Raw genomic sequence first — 22,398 nt, 5'->3', positions numbered from 1 at the left:
CTAGTTATTAGATGAAATTAAAGTAATATTAATTTTCTTAGGATAGTTACATAAGAGAATGTTCTTATTTTTAGGGGATGCTGGATGAGCTATTTAGGAGTAAATGTCACAATATCTGCAACTTACTTTTAAATGTTTCACCAAAATATATAGATCTATATTAAAATACATAGCAAAAATGTTAACAATCATTTAATCTGAGTGGTGGTATAGAGGTGTTAAATGCACCGTGTGTGTTTTTTAACGTTTAGAAATTTTGTATTAAAAGTCAAGAATTTATTTTTTTAAAGTGTCTATAAATGTTTGTTGAACAATTGCTCAGAAACTTTACATTTTGGCCTTAAATGCTCTCTGTGCATAGAACTTTCTAAAATTATTTGTAGCAACTCAGATTTGTAGCTAGGAAGTGAAAAGATAAATACCATATGTAAAATAGTTTAAATGAGTTTCCAGTTAGAAAGCTGATGGGAAAAAAGTGATGTCATTGTATGAATCAGTGGAAAGTTACTGCCCTCTAATTGAAAAAAGTAACCTGGTGGAATGGGGATTTTGGGTCTCAGCAGGTCAGAGATTTTCATTTCTTGATTTCCCAAGAGAAGAAATCAAAATGAAACTTTGAAAATAAAAACATGGAAACTCATGGTCAAATAAAAGAGGCAGACACAAAATTATTCCCTAAACCCCAACATCCTAGAACCAGTAGCAGAAGGAAACTGCAAGAAAACTGTGTCACCCAGTTTCCTATTGACATATTACTACAAGAGAACACCAGAGGAAATTAAGAAATAGCATTCTAGTCAGTCCAGAGATAATAACAGAATTACCTAGTGATAGAATGGAAAATATTTTTGTATAGTTTGCCTTTTAGACTTTTTAAAATATATACTGTATATGATTAGTCAATACTGATATCTATTTGTTAAATCAATACTTAACATTTTAAATTTTCATTAAAATACTCAATATTGTTATTTTTATTTGAAAATATAAGCAGTTAAAATCTATAATGCAATTTAATCAGAAAACTAAGCTCGTAGATGGCAGAGCCAAGATATCTGCTACCACCTAGTGGGAAATAACTGAATTACAGGAAAAAATGCCTGGGGTGAGTAAGAGAATTTGAAAATCAAAATTCTGGTTCTCTGAAAAACTAACAAAAATCAAACAAAACAATAAATTACAAAATGTGAATAACCATTGAAACACGGAAAATATGTTTTAAGATTATAAGCAATTACTTTGTACATTACCTTGCAAATCCATTTGAAAAGTTAGATAAAAAGGATAATTTCTGACTAAAATACATCCTATAAAAATGGACTCCAATAGAGATAAAAAGCTTAAACACACCAAAGTCCATATAAAAAATTTGAGAAAAGGTTATCAAAGGACTACCCACCAATGCTCCAGACTCTGTTTCAAAGGGAAATTTTATCACATTTTCCAAGGCCAGATAGTCTTCCTGCCACATAAGTTACTCTAGAGAAGAGAAAAATGTCCAAATTATTTTCATGAATTAAAACATGACAAAACTGGCACAAAGGAAATGACAGAATAATATGACTTATGTACCCTGATGCAAAAATCCTAAAATAAAATATTGATGAACAGGATCCATTGCCACATTAAGAAAATAATACATCACGTCCAATGGATTTATTTCAGAAATACAAGGTGGCTCATTATTAGAAAATAAGTTACTATAATTCACCATATTAATCAATATAAGTGGGAAAATCTTATGATGCCGATTTCCATAAAGGCTGAAAAAATATTTGACAGAAGTTAACACCTATTCCTGATGTAAAAAAAAGCACTCAAGAATATAGAAAATAATTATTATTTCCTTAATTTAATAAAATATATATATTTCAGTCCTAAAGCCAGTATCTTAGAGATAACATAATAGTATAGCCACAAAATCTTAGAGAACCCATGGTAAAACTAACCAAGCAGTAAAAGAATTTGAAAGTTAGCAGGATAGAAAGCTAACATACAGAAATCAAAAGACTTTAGGTACACTGACAATAAACAATTAAGAGATATAATAGAGGAAAAAGCCCTATTTACAATAACAAAATAAGACAACTTCTAAGGAGTAAACAAGAAGTGTGCAAATCAATATGAGGAAAACTTCAAAACACTCCTGAAACACCCAAAAATAGACTTAAACAAATGGAAAGACACTTCATGTTCTTAAATATAATCACTCACTTTAAAAAGATATCTGTTCTTCCCAAGCTAATTTATAAATAAGATTCTCCATAAATATACTAATAAACTTTTTTTTTCTGGAACTAGATAGCTGATACTAAAGTTCATATTGAAAAAAAAGTGTAAGAATAGCTGTTGTAAAAACTTGAAAAAGAAAAACTATAAGGGAGAACTAGCTGTACCAGATATTAAAATATAAAACTTCTATAATTAAAGTTTGCTACTGGCCCATGAATAGACAGATCTATGTAATAGAATATGAAGTCCAGAATTAAACCTACATACATATGGAAATTTAGAATGTGATAAATGGGGCATCTAAAAATCACTGGGGTAAACATATGGTGTGAAGACAACTAGATAAGCATTTTGTAAAAGATTATATTGGGTCCATACCTCAAACTCTCACAAGAATAAACTCCAAATGGATCAGAAATTCTAAATGTGAAAAATAAAATCATATAAATACTAGAAAAAAATCAATGATGAATTCCTTTATAACCTGAATGAGGGGGAAAGCTTTCTGTGACTCAAAATCCAGATTCAGTAAAAGAAAATACTGATAAAGTTGACTACGTAAAAATAAAAAATTGTCATATCACAAACAAGAACACCAAAAATAAAGTAAAATAAATCACTAACTGAGGGGGAAATATTTGCAACATATATCACAGATGTGGGCACTATCCCTAATATATAAATTATTTTTAGAAATCATACGAACAAAGACCAAAACCCCAATATAAAAATGGGCAAAAGCTATAAATACATAATTCACCATTATGTGAGAAGGAAAGGCTGTGAAGGCGAAAAGGCTCTTGACCTGATGTGTTGTAGGCAGAGTTACCAAGGCCACCAACTTCTCTTTTTATTAAAAGATAAATACCAGCAAGCTGCAAGAGCTTTTAATATCAGGTTGTTTTAAAACACCCCAGAGGGGTACTTAATTGAAACCAACAGAATGAGTTAGAAAGCTGTGATACAGTCTAACAAGAAGGTGAGTTTTATCAATGATTAATGACAATTGAAGGCTTGAGGATAGCACCAAATTGTATTTGTGATTGAGCATTTCTTTATATCTGTACTTAAAAGTGACTAAGTATTCTGCTTATCTTTAAAAACAAAACAAAAAACCTTTACTTTTATTTCTAACAATTGACTATACAGTATTACCATCTCTTTAACCAGTGATTCATTGTTAAGTGGTTGGAAAGTAAGGTCTGCTCCAACCATAAGACCCTGTGACACTATGATAATTCCCTAATAGCTCAGTTGGGCAAGTATAACCAAGGCGCCCTTGGCCACTTGGTGGAAACAGATCCTAATTGCCTATAAAGTTCTTAAAGTAAAGAACAGCCTGCTAATGGATTTGGAAACTCATTTACAAAGACATTTCAGGCAGGTCACAAGATGCTTTAGTTAGAAAGGTCAGTAAAATCCTCACTATCCTTTGAAAGGGTATTAGAAGCAAAGCAAAACATAACCTGTTTTTATCAATAATAGTGGTGGATATACTCTAGAATGTTCCATTAGGAAAGATCTTTGGAGCTAGAAAAGGTTTGAATTTTACAGCTTTCACATGTCATGAAATATTAGTCTTCTTTTGATTTTTTTCCTAATCACTTAAAAATGTAAGAACCATTCTTAGCTAGCAGGTCATAGGAAAAAAATAGGCAACTGGGCTGGATTTGGTTCATGGGGGCTGTAGTTGGCTGTCCCCTAGGCTGGATGTCTCTAAGCTCCCTTCCAGCTCTGTCTCTGTTCATTAAACTGCTATTGATTCTCTACTTAGCTAGCATTGGGGCTATACTTCTTTTATATTATATCTTCTGGAACCTTATTTTACAGCCTAAAGCAGCTTCTCCAGTTTTACTTACTCACATTCCCATTAGAAAAGAATGAAAGATGTCACATCATATGTTGCTCATATCATTTTCGAAGTAGTTGTCTTTGGTCTTCCAAACAGATTTACAAACATGGGTTTTCAAACCTTACCTCTCCTTCCTCTGTCCTCACCACAATGAGATTCCCAGACTTGTCTGAGAATCTGTGTTTGAGAATCCCTGCCTTATAGCTGCTTTGACTTGAAAATTCCATTAGAAAGCCCCCAAAAAACCTCACTTCTCCTTTCTGCTGGAAAAGAACATCAGTTTTCCACGAACTCTGCTGGAAGTGAGGATGGCTAGCGTAAACTTACTTGATGGGACAGCAAGTTCCAGGCAACATCTCACCTTGACTTCCTCACAGTCCTTTATTTCTTCCACATGGTCAGAATCCAAAGTGTGAAAGGGGGAGAAAGGACTCCTGCATTTGTCCTACTCCCCTGATCACCTAAGAACACCAGACAAGATCTGATCAGCTCGATGATATAACTGGTTAAAACAGCTACAAGAACAAACACTGGGAATCTGCAGTTATGGGCAGTTGTATCAAATGTCTTTAAATTGTGGAGGAGGGGAAGAGAAAGAAGTTCGCTGCTTTTAGACCCACACCTGGCAACGAGCAGCTTTAAAACTTCCCCTGGAGGACACAGGGATTATAAAATGGCCTAACTCGGTAAATAATCTTTCTCTGTTAAGAAGCCTCATCAGAAAAGAGGAGGTGTGAACACCGAGTGCTCATAAGGAGATAGGTCCCTTGCAGCATTCAGTCATATCATCTCTCATCTGAGCCTGTCCACCATGTGAAGTTAGTGGAGACTATTAGCACCCATGGGGCACATGAAGAATGGGGGCTTCCAAGTTTAACCCACTTACACCAGGTCCCAGAAGTACCAAGGAGAAGCTAGGACTCTAATTTAGGCCTCCAATTCAGAAAAGCAGTTATCCATTCATTCTATTTGTCTGACTCTAGCCTATCCATCCATCCATCCATCTATCCATCCATCCATCCATCCAATCATCTATCTCATCTCCACATCTCCTCCCTGGAAAGCATTAGGTCACTTATGTTTGAATAAAGTCCCCTGGGAGTTAGTTGGTCAATCAAGCCAGGTTAAAAGACTCCAAAGAGAAATTGCCACTGGGAACTTAACAGATAATATAACTTATTTTGCTGTAATATAAGACCGGGTCTTTATAATATAATAATATAATATAATATAACATAATATAATACCAGGTCTTATATTAATTTTTGCTCCAAAAGACGCATTAGAGCTGATTGTACGGCTAGGTCTTATTTTCGGGGAAACACAGTATTAAAAAAAAAATCTAAAGTATGCTTTTACAGTTCTAAAGCAAATTCTAACATTTCTAAATATTATAAGTTAATTCTCAAAATGCCCAAGTCACTGCTTCATTCCTTGGAAATCGTGTGAAGGAATAGCATATATATTTTTAAAACTCCATGATATTATCAGAATTTGCATGGATTACGTCCTCCAATTCTGCCCAGAAAAACTTTATACCCCCTAAAAATATGTGCCTGGATTGGAAACAATGTAACTGAAAATGACACTGTTTCCCATTAGCACTCTTGTTCGGATTTTTTATAATTTTATTAATTTCTATAGAAAAATAGAAAATGAATTAGAGTGGACCTAAATCTCAAACCATAAGCCCAAGTATTAAAGAAATATCATTTTATTTTCTATATTTCTGTTTCTATTTTGAGCTTCCATCTCACAGGGAAATAGCCTTAACTCTCTGGGGGTTCCTCTTACTCCCTTTGGGTTGTGCATTGTTCCAAAATCTTACATGGTGCCAAATATGGGGGAACACAGGTCACTATCTGATTCCAAGTCTCGAGTTTACCTGGTTTGCGATGGAGATGCCCACCATTCCAGTCAGCATTCCCCTCTACTCCCGCCCCACCCTTGGGCACAGGGATCTTTGCAAGCCTGCCTAGCATCTCATATGCCCAGATGCACCTTAAAGTTAATTCCTTTTTAAGGTTTTGCTACTACCGTCCTTTGCTCCAGACTCCAGAGATCTCTGTTCATATATCACTTCCTTTCGCCTTAGCCAGAACAATATTTTCAAGTCTCACTTTGGTTTCAGACAGACACCTGTCTACCCTTTCCCTATTCCAGAATTTAACCTCTTAGAAACAGAAACCAGAAAGTCTTGCAGACTTCCGCTTTCTAACGTGCAACGTACGTCCCTCAAGACAACAAGGAGAGGGTGACCGCTAGTTGAATGGGAAGGGAAGCATATAAAAAGAGTAAAAATATAGGTAAATATCTGAAATACTATCTGGACACACTTGTATTTTTCGGTATTTACGTGGGTTCTTCAGTGCCTTGCCTGTACAATTTTGTATCTATCATTGTCATCCCATCAACTGAAATAAGTTGGCAAATTTATTTTCTACTTCTAACCCCATTTTCCTCAATTGGAGTATTTCTCTTTTCTGTGGCCCTATGTTTCCATAATACCAAGGATCCTGGGACTGGAAAGTATAAACTAAACAAACCCAACCCACCAAATCAGGCAATCTGATCATCTTCGTTAGGGAAATTGAATAGTGACATCCTTTAATCAATAAATATATGTGGGCAGGAGTTTATATAGAAAAATGTTTATGCAGCATTATTTGTATTGGCCAAAAAAAATGGAAACAACCTAAATGCTCAATAATAGAGAATTGTTTAAACAGAGTAACAGCACATGATAAAATTCTATACACTGTTAAGTGTCAGGTTATAGAAGAATATTTGATAATATAGGAAAATATTCACAATAAAAATAATAAACTATGAGCTGTGCAATCACTATTTTATAAAGTACATACTTGAATAGAGCCTATAGCAAAAAGCTGGAAAGTTCCTCACCAAAACATTAACAGAAATCTCGTGTGGTGGAATTATGATTGGGATTATTAATGATCATTTTTTTCCGTATTTTCAAATTTTTCTACAGTGCTCATATGCTGTTTTTATAATCAGAGAAATAAAGTAATGTTATTTGAAAAGCTAAAAGCATTTATTGGGCTTATGATTTGTGCATCACATATATGCTATAACTCAATAAAAAGGTTTTCAAAAATAAATGAGCAGGGATCTTCAACAACGAGAATAAGAAAGAAAAGAAACACCTCCTGAGATCATCTCAGCCTTGATTGGACTTCCTTGCTCAACAAAGAAATCTTTTGTACTAATTAAATTTCTTACCCGCCAATGGAAAATGTGCTGCTTATTTTTTTCCCTTTAATTCTCAAATACTAACGTGCTTAATAAAAGTGTTTTGCCTGTCATGCATATACTAATTGCTGATTCAAGGAGGACATTGTGCTGCAATTGTACCGTCTCCCCACAGTTGACTGCAGAACCAGGAAGTAACCTGAACATGTCACATACGTTATGAATGTCCTGACTCAGAGGTTAAGTGAGTCATCAGGAGCCTGTAGGGTAGAAATCTGGTCTGACTACTTGTCCTGGACTTCAGAACTCTGACTCCACCCTCTGTCCCCAGGCTCTGCTCTGCCTGACAGCCCCACCTTCTGGAATAGGCTTATAGTCTAGATGAGGCAGGGCAATGGTACTCAGAAGGAAAAATGGGGCTTGACTGAGGCATGTCTAGTGAAGAATTATGCAAGATTACCCACCTGTCATTGCTGAGTCTGGGCCTGACTTCACCTATCCCTACTTTATTTTTCTTCTTATATCTGAATCACTTATCTTTATTTAGCTCCATTTGGAGTTATAAAGTACTTTGCATCAATCATTCATGCCATCCTTTCCTATCTTCTGTCTTTTTTTAGAATTGCTGTGTAACCAGAGTAGTAGAGGGGGGATGATTTCTATGATTTGTGCTGAGAACCGTAACCCGGTTAGTGTTCTTTTAATTAATCTCTGACACTAAATCTCCGAGAAAGCCTCAAAATTACATCCTGGGTCTCTAGGTCTAGGTGATTTCTGATGAACATTAGTTTAACGTCCAGGATTTAAACCATCTTCAATGTGTTCACTCATTCACACAACTGTTTATGGAATGTCTGGGATGTGTAAGACACATGCTAGGCTGGGGATGAAATGGTGAGCAGACATAGTCTCTGCCTGGGAAGTTTATGATTTACATAAGGATACAGACTGGAAAACAAAAGCAAAATAAGCAATCAACAAAGGCAAAACAGGCAATTACAATACACTGTGGTAAGAGCTCTGGTAAAGAGATTATAAATATATTGGGCTTGGGTCTTGAATTAATTTGCTAGTGTTGCCATGACAAAGTACTACAGACCGGGTGGCTTAAACAACAGAAATTTGTTTTCTCCCAATTTGGGAGGTAGAAGTTTGAGCTTCATGTGTTGGCAGAGTTTGTTTCTTCTCAGATCTCTCTCCTTGGCTTATAGATGGCCATTTTCCCCCTGTGTCTTCAATGGTCTTTCCTCTGTATGTTTGTGCTCTAATTTCCTCTTCTTAGAAGGACACCAGGTATATTAGATTAAAGCCCACTCTAGTGACTTCATTTTAATTCAATTACTTCTTTATAGACCCTGTCATCTGAGGTACTGGGAGTTAGGACTTCACCACATGAATTTTGGGAGGGGACACACTTCAGACCATGACAAGCCTGAAGGATAAAGAGGAATCAGCCAGCCAAATGGAAGCACAGGGGAGGATTTCCAGCATGAACAAAGAGGCAGCAAGAAAGGCACCCTAGCAGGAGTTTGCAGGAACCAAATCAAAAAGGGCTTGTGAGCCATACTAAAGAGTAAGAACTGTATCCTATGGACAATGGAACACTACCGAAGGGTTTTAATTAAGAATACAATATGATCAGATTTACTTTTTAGAAGAAATGTTTGAGTGTTGTGTGAAGAATAGATTGAAGAGGGGCGTGGTTGAAGGGGGTAGACAATTGCTGTGATTCCAGAGAGAGGTTATCGCGGCCTGAATGAGGGTGATTCAGGCCAGATGGAGAGGAGTGGATAGTCCAGTGTAACTGACAAGAGCTGGTGATTCCTGGATGAGAGAGCTGAGATGGAGGGAACAATGGAGAATGACACCCATCTTTCTGACTTGGGAAATGGGAGGACCAAGCCACGGAATACTGAAGGAGGAGAACCAAAAAATGAAGGAGTCAGTCAGAAAAAGACCCTGCAACCAAGAAACCATCTAGCATTACCCACTCAACAACTCCACTAAGGACCACATTTGATATCAAAAAGGGAAAGCAGGAAAATGTACTTAGGTACCCAGCCTGGTACGATTATAATGATGAGAACTTTTACTTATTTGAGTATTAGAAATTAACTCAAAAATCCAAATGTGTTGTTCTATCCTGTTTTACTTTCTTCATCTCTCTTTACATTCCTAGATCCTCTAAGAGGCAGCTGAGAATGCAAAATGTAAGGATGGTTGCTAGGATACTTGGAAATGAAAATGCAACTAGTTTCCATTTATGGAACACTAACTACATATACATATGAAACAGACTGAGGGAAAGATGGTTGCTACATTTTCTATTGACTCCTCACAGTCCTGTGGGGTACTTATCATTATTTACATCTTACAGTTAAGAAACTGATGCTCAGAAAGGCAAAGTCATTGCCCAGGGTTACAGAACTACACAGGTTCTTGAACCCAGCCATCTCTGACTCCAATGCGCATCACATTAACCACTGTGCTATTCTATGTGCAGCAAGCCTTCCTTTGAGAACCCATGAGCTTAAGTTTATCCCATAAAAGGCTTCTAGCCCTTTACATACATTTTTATGGACAAATAAGAAAACATCCTTTGTGAAAACATCCCACAGACTTGAGCTCCATTTTAGAATACAGTATGAATCATGCCCCTGGAATTGGGCAACCTAGCAGCCTTGTTTCTGTACCAGCCTGGGTCAAACTACCAGGACTGAAGTCCGAGACTGCCAAACAGGTATACAGACTGCCAAACACTTCATTTATCAGAACAGGTTAGATAAGTGACTGGCCAGACTGTCAAACATCTGTACCAGCTCTTGGCCAGCAGTGCAGAGAATCAGAAGCCCAGCCGATCATCAGGGGGTATAACCAGGAAATCCTGGCTGCCCCCCTATGAGAAATAATATTTATGGAAGACAGTCTGAAGGAGATCTAATAAATTCATTTTTCTAGACACTTAAGATTGTATTTTTGAATTAAGCTAGTTCAAGGGATTTGCACACTGATAACTTTGCTACTCAAAATTGCTTTTTCTGAACTGAACTTCAGCCCTTCCGTATATAAGAAACAGAATTTCTAAGTCTTGTGGAACTTGCAGATGCTGAAGACAGCCCTCACTATTTTACATATCTCCTCTCTCTAGGACCATGTCTCCCAGGCCTTACTACCAGGACAGAGTTGTATTTATCCGAAGAAGTTAGTTTGTTCTTATTTTCTTGTCTCCCTGAATTGTGTAACTGATCTTCTTTCTGTCTTTGCTTTGGCTTCAATAACCTTAAAAGCCACATTTGTAGCTTGCCCCTGGCAGCTAACCCTACCTTATAGAAACCTGCTGGCTAATAACCTCACCTTGGCTTCAATTTCCTTCTCATTCTAATTTTACTTTTCTCCTCCATTCCCAAGTTCCTCAATTACATATGGTACAAGTTTATCTTGTCGCTGTGTTTTAAGCACGTAGGCATTCTGATTCAAATCCTGTTTTAGCATATTGCAGGGTAGAAATAGATAATCAATTCCAGACAGAAAACTGTTTGTGATTAGGGTTGTGGGAATTATATTTAAACCCAGATATATAAGGAATAATAACCAGAGTCAAATCAGGGTTCTGTTTGCCCTTTTGAAACCTGCTTCAGTTATTCTACCAGTTTCTCAATTCTGGCCTGCTTCCTGCTCATCCTCAGATGCTGCCCGTGACAGAGATCGTCAAGGCTCTAGCTACCACAGTTGGCAGAAGTACCCCGCTTTTCTTGCCACTAAGCTCTTTGTCTCTCTAGAGCCGAGCCATTTTCTGTATGAAAATACAGAAAATATTTTCCAGCTTATCTGGAAAATACACGGCCAGTTTATCTGTATGAAGTAAAGGAAAAAAAGAAAAAAAGAAGGTTACGCTTACCATTCTTGCATATGTAGAACTATGTTTTATCGTTAGAGAGGCTCAAAAAAGCAGGCAGACACCAGAAGGTGTTACAACCTGCTGACAAAGAGATTGACTGGATTTTTCCTTATTTTGGATACTTAAGACCATTTAAACTGGTGGTTAAGTCTAGTCCCAGTTCTATGATTAACAAGCGCTCTGAACCCAAACTGACCCTCAGTTTCCTCGACAGTAAAATGGAGAACTTGATCAAGACATGTTCAGCCAATACCTTCAGGAATCTAGGTTGGTTACTTGCCCCTTCTCCCAATAAGAAAGTGGTGAGACCTATGGATTTGCTGGATGGGTACTGTGTTTGATAATCTAGGAGATACCATGGGCAGCAGCCAAGACAACAATCTCTGCATGGAAGAGATTACAATGAGATCATGGAGAAGATAAACAGAACATAAGTGTAATAACTGAGATAACAGGAATATATAGTGCAAAGCGAGAGCTAAGGGGAACCACAGGTGGCTCTGGGTGGTGTGGATTTTGAAAGCACTATGGAATGTAATTAGTTGATGGAGAAGAGGTGGCATAACATCCCTCTCAAGGGGCATGATATGAGCAAGGCCATGAGGCAAAAAGGAGAATGAGGACGAGGTGTGCGAGACCTGCTGGAGGGGAGGTCTGAGAGAGAAGGCTGGCTCAAGAAGAACCTTGAATACTCGAGTGAGATTCTTAAGAATTTAAAAGGGGGCCGGCCCTGTGGCTCAGGCGGTTGGGGCTCCATGCTCCTAACTCCGAAGGCTGCTATGTGGCAATTCGAATTTCCACGTGGAATTCAATTCCCACATGGGCCAGTGGGCTCTCAACCACAAGGTTGCCTGTTCAACTCCTCAAGTCCCGCAAGGGATGGTGGGCTGCACCCCCTGCAACTAGCAACAGCAACTGAACCTGGAGCTGAGCTGCTCCCTCCACAACTGAGACTGAAAGGACAACAACTTGACTTGGGAAAAAAAAAAGTCCTGGAAGTACACACTGTTCCCCAATAAAGTCCTGTTCCCCTTCCCCAGTAAAATATTTAAAAAAAAATAAAAAGGAATTTAGAAGACATTTGATAGATGACAGGAGCAACAGTGGGAGCAACTTGCCCCAAGTTATGGAGCAACATTTTTTTAAGGTATATGAGAAAGAGTTTGGGTTTCAGAAAGAACTAGAAGGGAGAACCCCAGCCAGGAAGTGTCAGCAATAATCCAGGAAGGGAGTGAAGAAAGCTTTGATAAAAAGAGGTACCTGTAAAAACAGCAAGGAAGGGTGAATTTGAGAGATGTTGTGAAATCATAACTACCAGCGTATTTGAGTAATTCCTAGGAATGTTGCCCTTGGGTTTCTGTGCAATGAGCCTTTAAGTTGGAGGTTTCCAGCATCTCAGAAGTATTATGCCAAGGTCTCATTTATTCAGGTTTAATGTAAGGCTTGGGTTGCTAATGCTCTATTTCAATCTTTAGAAGGCCCTGTATAACAACACAGTATTTCTAAATATCACTGGATGTAAAACCAGAGAACACTTAATGTCTAACTCTGCCTTCCCTTCTTTCCCAGGATGGCTGGATCAGTGCTGGGGGTTGGGGGTGTGGGGGGAGGGAACACTAGAAAAGTTAAAATGGAAACATCACAGAAGGCAAAGGGACTCCACAGGTTACAAAGAAACATTGATCAGTTTGGCCTTTGATTGAAAATGAGGTGGTGGCTGTGGCCATCATCTGTCCCCTACTGATTAAAGAGCTCCTCCATCTGCCCAGGCACACAATCCTCAGCTAGGATTCGGGGCATGGCCATTGGGCAAAGACAAACACATTTCAGGAATAGAAACAGCTGGATGTTTTATAACATGAACTAGGAATCAACTGGCATCTAATTTGATATGAAGATCACATGTTACCAAAATTGGCTTTAATTCTTTCCTTGGGCTGTTTTCATTCGTTTTTTCCTTTGTAAAAATGGCTTTCATGTAGCAATGGACTACGCTTCCAGATTTCCACCTTTTCACTTCCCTACTGCATCCATAAGCTTAGGACGTGAACTTTGTAAGTTGTTAGGCCTCTAAATTTAATGCACATAAAAATCACTCAGGGATTTTTTTGGGGGTTTCTTTCTTGTTTTGTTTTGTGTTGTTTTTTTTTAATGCAGTTTCTAGGGCTCACCCTAGAGATTGCAATTTAATAAATGTGGATGGGGCTCAGGAATCTGCACTGAACAAGCGTCCCAGAGGATTCTAGCGTAGGTGGTCCCCAGATCCTATGCTGGGAAGCACTGCTAAGTTGAACCCAGCAACACAATTAATCTAGGCCAAAGCCAAACTCATAAATTAACATTTATCAAGAAACCTTCGAGAGCATAGCCTTATGTTTTTGTGTGAGTCCATTTTTCCCAGGGCATGATCATGACAAAATCATGCTGGGAGACTTCGATGATCCCAGCGTGTGCTTCTGGCAGGAACAGAATTTTCTCCCTAGGGAGAGGTGCAACAACATTGATTGCATAACTTTACTCCACCCTGGCATTTATTATTAGTCATAAAAATTGACTGAGCCAACTTCAGTATCACCAGGTCACTTGATGAGTATCTAGGGTGGGTAAATCCCATACAGTTCCCGTCCCTGTTCCCTCAAAGGGCGAAAGCACAACTCCCCTCACAAACCAGGCTACTGACTAAAGGTTTGCATGATCCCTGAGGTCATAAAGCATTTCTGCATTGTTCTGAGAGACCCAAAACCCACAGTGGTTGCTGAGATCACCTGTTCCTTTTTCTTATAGAAAAGGAGGAGAATATGACCACTGCTACGCTCACTTTTGAAGTGAGAAAAACTGCAGGTTGCTGAAAGATTTTTTCTTGAAGGATGTTTGACAACATTATTGTTTCTATAACTCTCCGAACTATGCTTCTACCCTCATCCTTAGTGTCCTGGCACCAAGAAAGGTATCCTGGAGCAGGCGTGACACCCAGATTTATTGGTTTTAGCTACTTTAATCCCACCTTCAGTCTCAGCACATCTGTATAAGCCTCACCGAAATTAGCCAAGTTGAGGACCAGAGAGGCAGATATGGATTAAACAGCCACCTTACATCCCAATCTCAGCCTTCGCTCCCCCTAATGCATCTCTGTCCTTAACCCACTATTAGGTACTAACTTCTAACTCATGGAGGCTCATAACCCACATTTAGGGGTCTCTTTGGGGCCTCCCTCTCTGCCCATTACCAGAAACCACATCCAATGGAAAGCCAGAGACTTCTGTGGCCAGAATTATTTTATTCTTTGCCTGTCTTGGCTAACTTTTTTGTTACCTTTTGTAATAAAAAGAAGTTTTTCTTGCAGTTTCAGGAATTTTCCATGACCAGGGATGTCCAGGAAACCCCAAGTGGCTAAAATGCCATAAGCCCAATAAGAGATATAAATTCAAACGTACATTCTATTTTTAAAAAATAACTATGAGCTCATTATGGATAATCATTACATGTCATATTCAAGGTGAAAAGCTGAAAGCATTTCTTCTAAGATCAGGAACAAGACAAGGGTGCCCACTCTTGTCACTTTTATTCAACATAGTACTGAAAGTGCTAGCTAGAAAAATTAGGCAACAAACAAAAGACATCCAAATCCAAAAGGAAAAAGTAAAATTGTCTCTGTTTGCAGATTATGTGATGTTATATATAGAAAACCCTGAAGACCACCAAAAAAACTGTTAGAACTAATAAACAAATTCAGTAAAGTTGCAGAATACAAAGTTGCAGAATACTAAATCAGTTCTGTTTCTATACACTAACAATGAACTATCAGAAAGAGAAATTAAGAAAACAATCCCATTCACAACTGCATCAAAAAGAATAAAATACTTAGGAATAAATTTAACCACGTAAACAATCTGTACACTGAAAACAATAAGACATTGATAAAAGAAATTAAAGCAGGCATATATACATGGAAAAATATTCCATGCTCCTGGATTGGATGGATATTGTTTAAATGCCCTTACTACCCAAAGCAATCTATAGATTCACTGCAATCTCTATCAAAATTCCAATGGCATTTTTCACAGAAATAGAACAAAAACAATCCTAAAATTTGTATGGAACCACAAAGAACCATGAATAGACAAAACAATCTTGAGAATAAGAGCAAAGCTGAAGGCATCACACCTCCTGATTTCAAACTGTATTACAAAGCTATAGTTATCAAAACAGCATATTGGCATAAAAAAGACATAAATCAATGGAACAGAATAGAGAGCCCAGAAACAAACCCAAGCACTCATGGCCAATTAATAAATGAGCCAAGAATATACAATGAGGAAAGGATAGTCTCTTCAGTAAATGGTATTGGGAAAACTGATATCCACATGCAAAAGAATGAAACTGAATTCCTGTCTTACACTTTACATAAAAATCAGTTCACCATGAATTAAGACTTGAACGTAAGACCCGAAACCATAGTAAATGAAAAGGTGCTCAACATCACTAATTAACAGGAAAATGAAAATCGAAACCACAATGAGATATCACCTCACACCTGTTAGATTAGTTCTTATAAAAAAGACAAGAAATAACAAGTGTTGAAAAGGATGTAGAGAAAAGGGAACCCTTGTGCAATATTGTGTAAACTGGTGCAGCAACTATGGAAAACAGTATGAAGGTTCCTCAAAAAAGTAAAAATAGAACTACCATATTATCCAGCAATTCCACTTCTGAGTATATCTCCAAAGTAAATAAAACGACTATCTCAAAAACTATCGCTGCACCCTCATGTTTATTACAGCATTATTTATAATAGCCCAGAGATGGAAACAAACTAAATGTCCATCTACAGATGAATGGATATATATATATATATAAATGAATGTTATTTAGCCATAGAAAATAAGGAAATCCTGCCATTTGCAACAACATAGATGAAATTTGAGGGCATTATGCTAAGTAAAATAAGTCAGATAGAGAAAAATACTCTATGGTCTCACTTACAAGTAGAATCTAATAAATAAATAAGTACCAAAACTCATAGAAACAGAGAGTAAATTGGTCATTACCAGGGGAAATATGTGAAGATGGTCAAAGGGTACAAACTTCCAGTTATAAGATGAATAAGTTCCGAGGACATAATGTTCAGCATGGTGATTATAGTTAACAATACTATATTATATACTTGAAAGTTGTTAAAAGAGTGTATTTTAAAAGTTCTCATCACCAAAAAAAAAAAAAAAAAAAAAAAGATATGAAGACAACCTGGGTGTGTGTCCCTGAACGGATAAAGAAGAGGTGGTACATATGCACAATGGAATATTATTCAGCCATAAAAAAGAAGGAAATCTTGCCATCTCTGACAGCATGGAGTACTGTGCTGAGTGTAATAAGCCAGACAGTGAAAGACAAATGTCATATGATTTCACTTATAAGTGGAATCTAAAGAACAAAATAAACAAACAAATGAAACAAACAAACTCATAGACACAGAAAACATTTTCATGGTTGCCAGATGGGAGGGGGTTGGGGTAGGTGAAGTACAAATTGGTTGTTATGCGGTAGTCATGGTGATGTAGGGGATGTAGGGTACAGTATAAGGAATATAGCCAACAATATTGTAACAACTATGTATGGCGTCAGATGGGTGATAGATCTATCGGGGTGACAGATGGGAGGGGGTTGGGGGTGGAGTGAAAAAGGCAAAGGGATTAAGAAATACAAACTGGTAGTTACAAAATAGTCATGGGATGTAAAGTACAGGGAATATAATCAATAATGTGGCAATAACTATACATAGTGCCAGGTGGTACTAGTTAGGGGGGGTCACTTCCTAAATTATATAAACATCTAACCACTATGCTGTACACTTGAAACTAATATAAAATAATATTGAATGTCAACTCTAATTGAAAATTTAAAAAGGGGGGGAAGTTCAATAATATTGTGATAGCGTGGTACAGTGTCAGATGGCTGCTGGACTTATCATGGTGATCACTTCTTTAGCACAGGGCATATAATCAATAATGTGGTAATAATTCTGTATAGTTCTAGGTAGGTACTGTCGAATAACTGTGATGTACACCTGAAACTAATATAATATTGTATGTTAGCTATATTTTAATAAAAATCTTTTTAAAAATGGTAACTGTGAGATGATGGTTGTGATAACTAACTTTATTATGGTAATCATTTTGCAATATGTAAATATATAAAATTATCACATTGTACACCTTAAACTTACACAATACTGTATGTCAACAATATCTCAATAAAGCTAAAAATAAAAGACAAGAAATAACAAATACGGGTGAGTATGTAAAGCAAAGGGAACGCTTGTGCACTGCTGGTGGGAATGTAAACTGCTACAACCACTGTGGAAAACAGTATGAAGGTTCCTCAAGAAATTAAAAATAGAGCTACCATGATTTTGCAATCCCACTTCTGGGTACATATCCAAAGAAAACAAAATCACTATCTTAAAGAGACATCAATACTCCCATGTTTATTGCAGCATTGTTCACCACAACCAAGGTATGGAAACAACCTAAGCGTCCATAACAGATGAATGGATAAGGAATATCCACACACACAATGGAGTATTATTCAGCCTTAAAAAAGAAGGAAACTGTGCCATTTGTAACAACATGGACAAACCTAAGGGGCATTATGCTAAATAAAATAAGTCAGACAGAGATAAACAAATACTGTGTTGTATCACTTATATGTGGAATGTTAAAAAACAAACAAACAAAAAATAGTTAAACTCATAGAAACAGGAGTCAAATGCTGGTCACCAGAGGCTGAGGGGGTGGGGGTGGAGAACATGGAAAGATTAGTGAAAGGGTATAAACTTTCAGTTACACAACAAATAGGTCTGAGAATCTAATGAAAAACATGTGACTACAGTTGATAATTCTGTATTGTTTAACTGAAATTCTCTAAGAGAATAGAACTAAAGTGTTTTCACCCTGCCCAAAAGCAAGGTAAATATGTGAGGGGATGAATGTGTTAATGTGCTAACTCAGTGATAGAATCCTTTCACAATGTACACATATATCAAATCAATGTATACTTTAAATATCTTACAATTTTAGTCTCCGATTATACCTCAATAAAGCTGAAAAACATCATTAAAGGAGATTTAATGCAGATACTCACCAATCACTAAATTGTATATTTAAATAGAGTTTATAATCTAGAGAAAATTTAAGAAAATATAAACACCTGGGGACAATTTGATACATTTTTGTTGAGTTTTTCAACTCTTCTCTAGAATTTTTGAATTCGACATTGATTTTCCCAGGGAAACCCTGATTTTCCCAAGATTTACCTCCTCCCTTGTGAGCAACTTCTGCCAACTTTAAACTGTTGGAATGGATACAGGTGGATAGAGGAGGATCCCTGGAGACAGATGAAGATAGAAAAGATTCCTGCTTTTTAACAAAGTCAGAACAAGTTCTTGAATCAAGGAAACACCAGCTTTACCTATAAAAGGAGGAAGTGATCACCTAATGGATATGATTAATGGATACTATAAATACCCTATTTCTCAAAATATATTTGTACGTCTCATGCGTAATATTTCACCATTATATTCCTTTATCTCAAAGTGTTTACTCCAGCCAAAATGTCAATATCCATGGAAGGTTTTTGTTAGTCATTTATATATTTTGGTGACAGATTTGCAGATTCTTTCCTAAGAGTAAATTTTAATAGATGAGATAGGGCAAGTTGGTGAGTACAGTAACATCCAAGGGGATCGGCGAAGGATGGAAATCTGAGAGCCTCACAGTTTTGGTTACAACATTCCCTAAATGCACATAAGCTGGTTATAAGCCTGGCATTCAATGCCCTTACCAGGAACTATATACACAATAGGAATATTGTTCTTAGGGACAGGGAAGAACAAACGTAACAACCACATACCATTTCCTTCCACATGCATTACTCTTTGGATCTAGACTTCCTTGGCAAGATACCTGAAATTTACTGCTTTTTCCCCTTTCTCTGAGCTTATCAGGACCCGAAGGGAAAAAGACACTTAACAATAATAAATGTATAAACCCACACTTCTATAGTCAATTTATTTTCAATAATGGCATCGATTATATTCAATGGTGAAAGCAAGGGTTTTGTGGGGGTTTTTTCCAGTAAGTAGTAGTATTAGAGCAACTAGTCGTCTGTAAAGAAAAAAAAAACTTGTCTTCCCTCCCTCATAGCAGACCCACCATACAGAAATAAATTCAAGAAGAATCATACATTTAAGTGTAAGAGCTAAACCATAAAGCATCTAAAAGAAAATATAGGAAGATATATTCTTGAATTTGAAGGTTTTAGAACATGTCATAGGCAATAACCATGAAAGAAAAATGGACTTCATCAAAATTAAAAACTACTGCTCATCAAAAGAACACTCATTGTGAAAGTCAACAAACAAGCTACAGACTGGGTGAAAATACAATAGATAAGTAGATGACAGATAGATAGATAGATAGATAGATAGATAGATAGATAGATAGATAGATACCTTATTTCCCTGAAAATAAGACCTAGCTGGAAAGGTTAGGTCAAAAGACGACCTAACATCTTTTGGAGCAAAAATTAATATAAGACCTGGTCTTATTTTACTATATTATAAGACCGCATCTTATATAAGACCAGGTATAATATAATATAATACAATATAATATAATGTAATATAATACCGGGTCTTAATATAATAAAATATAATGTAATTTTGTACTGGGTCTTATATTAATTTTTGCTCCAAAAGATGCATTAGAACTGATTGTCCGGCTAGGCCTTATTTTTGGGAAAACACAGTAGATAGATGATAGATAAATAGATGGACAGATCTGACAAAAAACTCACATCCAGAATATATAAAGAATTTTTCTTTTTTTCTTTTTAAATAAAGTTTATTGGAGTGACAATATTAGTAAAGTTACATAGGTTTCAGGTGTACCATTCTGTACTACATCATCTATATATCACATTGTGTGTTCACCACCCAGAGTCAGTTCTCCTTCCATCACTGTATATTTTATCCCATTTAACCTCATCTATCTTCCTCTCCCAAAGACCTTTCTCAATACAGAAAAAAAAGTGGGGGTAAGAGGGAGGGATAAGCAAGACTTAAGTAGGCAGTTCATGAAAGAAAATATCCAAATGACCAATAAGTACGTGAAAAGGTGCCAATAATTATCACTCATCAGGAAAATGCAAATTAACAACACAGTAAGATAGCTACATTATATACCCACAAGAATGGCTAAAATTTAAATGACAAAATCAAGTGTTGCAGTGGATAGAACAACTAGACCTCTCATGAATTGTTTATGGAGTTTAAAATGGTATAACCACACTGATACTACTTTCTAATACACCTTCCCTTTATCCCAGAATTTCCACTCCTAAGTATATACCCAAGAGAAATGACTTGTTCATAGCAGATTTACTCAAAATATCCAAAAACCAGAAACAAGCCAAATGCCCATCAGCAAGAGACTAAATAAACAAATGTGTCAATATTCATAGAATGCAATACTACTCAGCAATAAAAAACTATTGATAAACGTAACATGGATGAATCTCAAAAATATTATGCTGAACAAAAGAAGACAAACACAAAAGAACATTAACAGTATGATTTCACTTATATCAAATTTGAAAGCAGGTTGAGCACATTGTAGCCACTGAGAAGGGGCAAGAGGGAACTTTCTGGGATGATGGAAATATTCTATAACTTATTATATAGGTGTCTAGGCACATATTAAGCTGTGCACTTAAATGTATGCATTTGCCACACAAATTATGCTTCATTTTTAAAAAGGGGGGAAATTCCCACCTGGAACCCTAATACATGTGTAACCCAGATGGGAACTAGGAATTCCCCAGCTAAAGAGACCTAGGTAAGATTACTGCAACCTCCAGGATGGAGACCAGAAACCCCAGGCCCGTCCAAGAGTTTGGCTGAGCCCTAAAGGTTCACCCTCTTGATTCCCTTCTGTTCACTCTGTTTTCCTCCATAGCAATTCAGGCGTCAAGCAGGGAGATCCTCTTAAAAAAAAAAAAAAAAAATCCACTCATGCCAAGCATTTTGCAAGTTTAGTCAACTTCCTGAGGGTTTGAGGTTTCAGCATGGAGCACAGGCAGGCCCTCATGCCACACTGCTGGCTAATTTCCTCCCTCTGAAAGCAGAGTAATAACTACTTTTCTCAAGCCATAAAGCAGCCAGCACCCAGGCCACAGGGTCTCAGCTTTCTCCCTAAGGGGGCTTGACAAGGAAATTCTTTTGTAAGAATAGAGCACTCCTTCTAAAAGGAATTCTGGGAAATGCAGAATTCCCTTCTCCTCCTGTCTCCTTGGTGTGTAGCCAAGCCACTCTGGTCGAAGTAAAGAGCAGAGGCAAAGCCTCTAGGGGCAGCTAACTGCTATTTCCTCTGCCCCCATTTCCTCTTACCCTTCACCACCAGGCCCTGACAGAGCTCTGAGAAACCTTTAGAATCCCTTGAGGGCAATTTGAAAACCACTGCACTAAGCTCTTGGGGAAGAAAAAACTGTGACAAAAATGGAGTTTTAAAAAGAGGCCATCAGCCATGTGTATAAAGAATTGGAGTAGAGAGTAGCTAGAGCAGAGATTCTAGTTGCATGAGTGTTGACAACACTTGATGCTTCTGGGTCAGCAATGGTCACAGGCAGCCACCCAACAACTGCCTCCATAGCTCATGTGCATTGCTAACATACAGACACCCACTGGAAAGGGGCTGCTGGCAAGTGAACTCCCCTTCCCTATGACTGAGGTCTCCTCACCTTCCTCCCTGCTCTTCCTCTCACCATCACAGCCCCAGGCCTGGCCCTGCTTTGATTTTAGTGGTAGATGCTATGGGCTCCCTCCATTCCAGCTTCTGCCAACCCCTCCCCAGAGGCTGGCTGTGCAGTTCCACACAGGGCCCTTGTCCAGCCTAATGATAACAGGGAAAGCCTGTGCTTTGTAGTCTTCTGAAAAGTATGAGAAACTTTATCATTTACGTGTAAGAAGCACCCACTGGTCGTTTTGTCTTAACAACTTAGAATCTGAGTGGAAAATTAGAAGAGGGAAACCTGAAAAAGAAATGGTTGAGTGAAAGGAAACCTTCTTGTCCATTTCTATTATTATTAACACATTTTAAAAACTAAAACTATAAAACAAGAAAACAGAGGAAAAACCTTTGTGAGTTTG

At 37.3% G+C, this 22,398-nt stretch overlaps 1 long non-coding RNA gene across 5 annotated transcripts in view; it reads right to left on the bottom strand.

Annotated features, from left to right (window-relative positions):
• Nucleotides 1-22,398, bottom strand: part of LOC109435883 (uncharacterized) — a 77,065-nt gene that overhangs the window by 30,944 nt on the left and 23,723 nt on the right. For 4 of the 5 annotated variants that reach the window (XR_012495953.1, XR_012495950.1, XR_012495954.1 and 1 more), the window contains exons 2-3: nucleotides 4,412-4,545; nucleotides 1,400-1,479 (exon numbers count right to left, since the gene is read on the bottom strand). This is a non-coding gene — a long non-coding RNA (uncharacterized LOC109435883). The remainder of the gene's footprint in view (nucleotides 1-1,399; nucleotides 1,480-4,411; nucleotides 4,546-22,398) is intronic. The other variant, XR_012495955.1, reaches the window with a different exon arrangement.

This window comes from Rhinolophus sinicus, linkage group LG01 (genome assembly GCF_036562045.2).
Source record: "Rhinolophus sinicus isolate RSC01 linkage group LG01, ASM3656204v1, whole genome shotgun sequence".
NCBI lineage: Eukaryota > Metazoa > Chordata > Mammalia > Chiroptera > Rhinolophidae > Rhinolophus > Rhinolophus sinicus.
The sequence above is the reverse complement of the archived record's forward strand: the minus strand, read 5'-3'. Positions and strand labels throughout refer to the sequence as shown.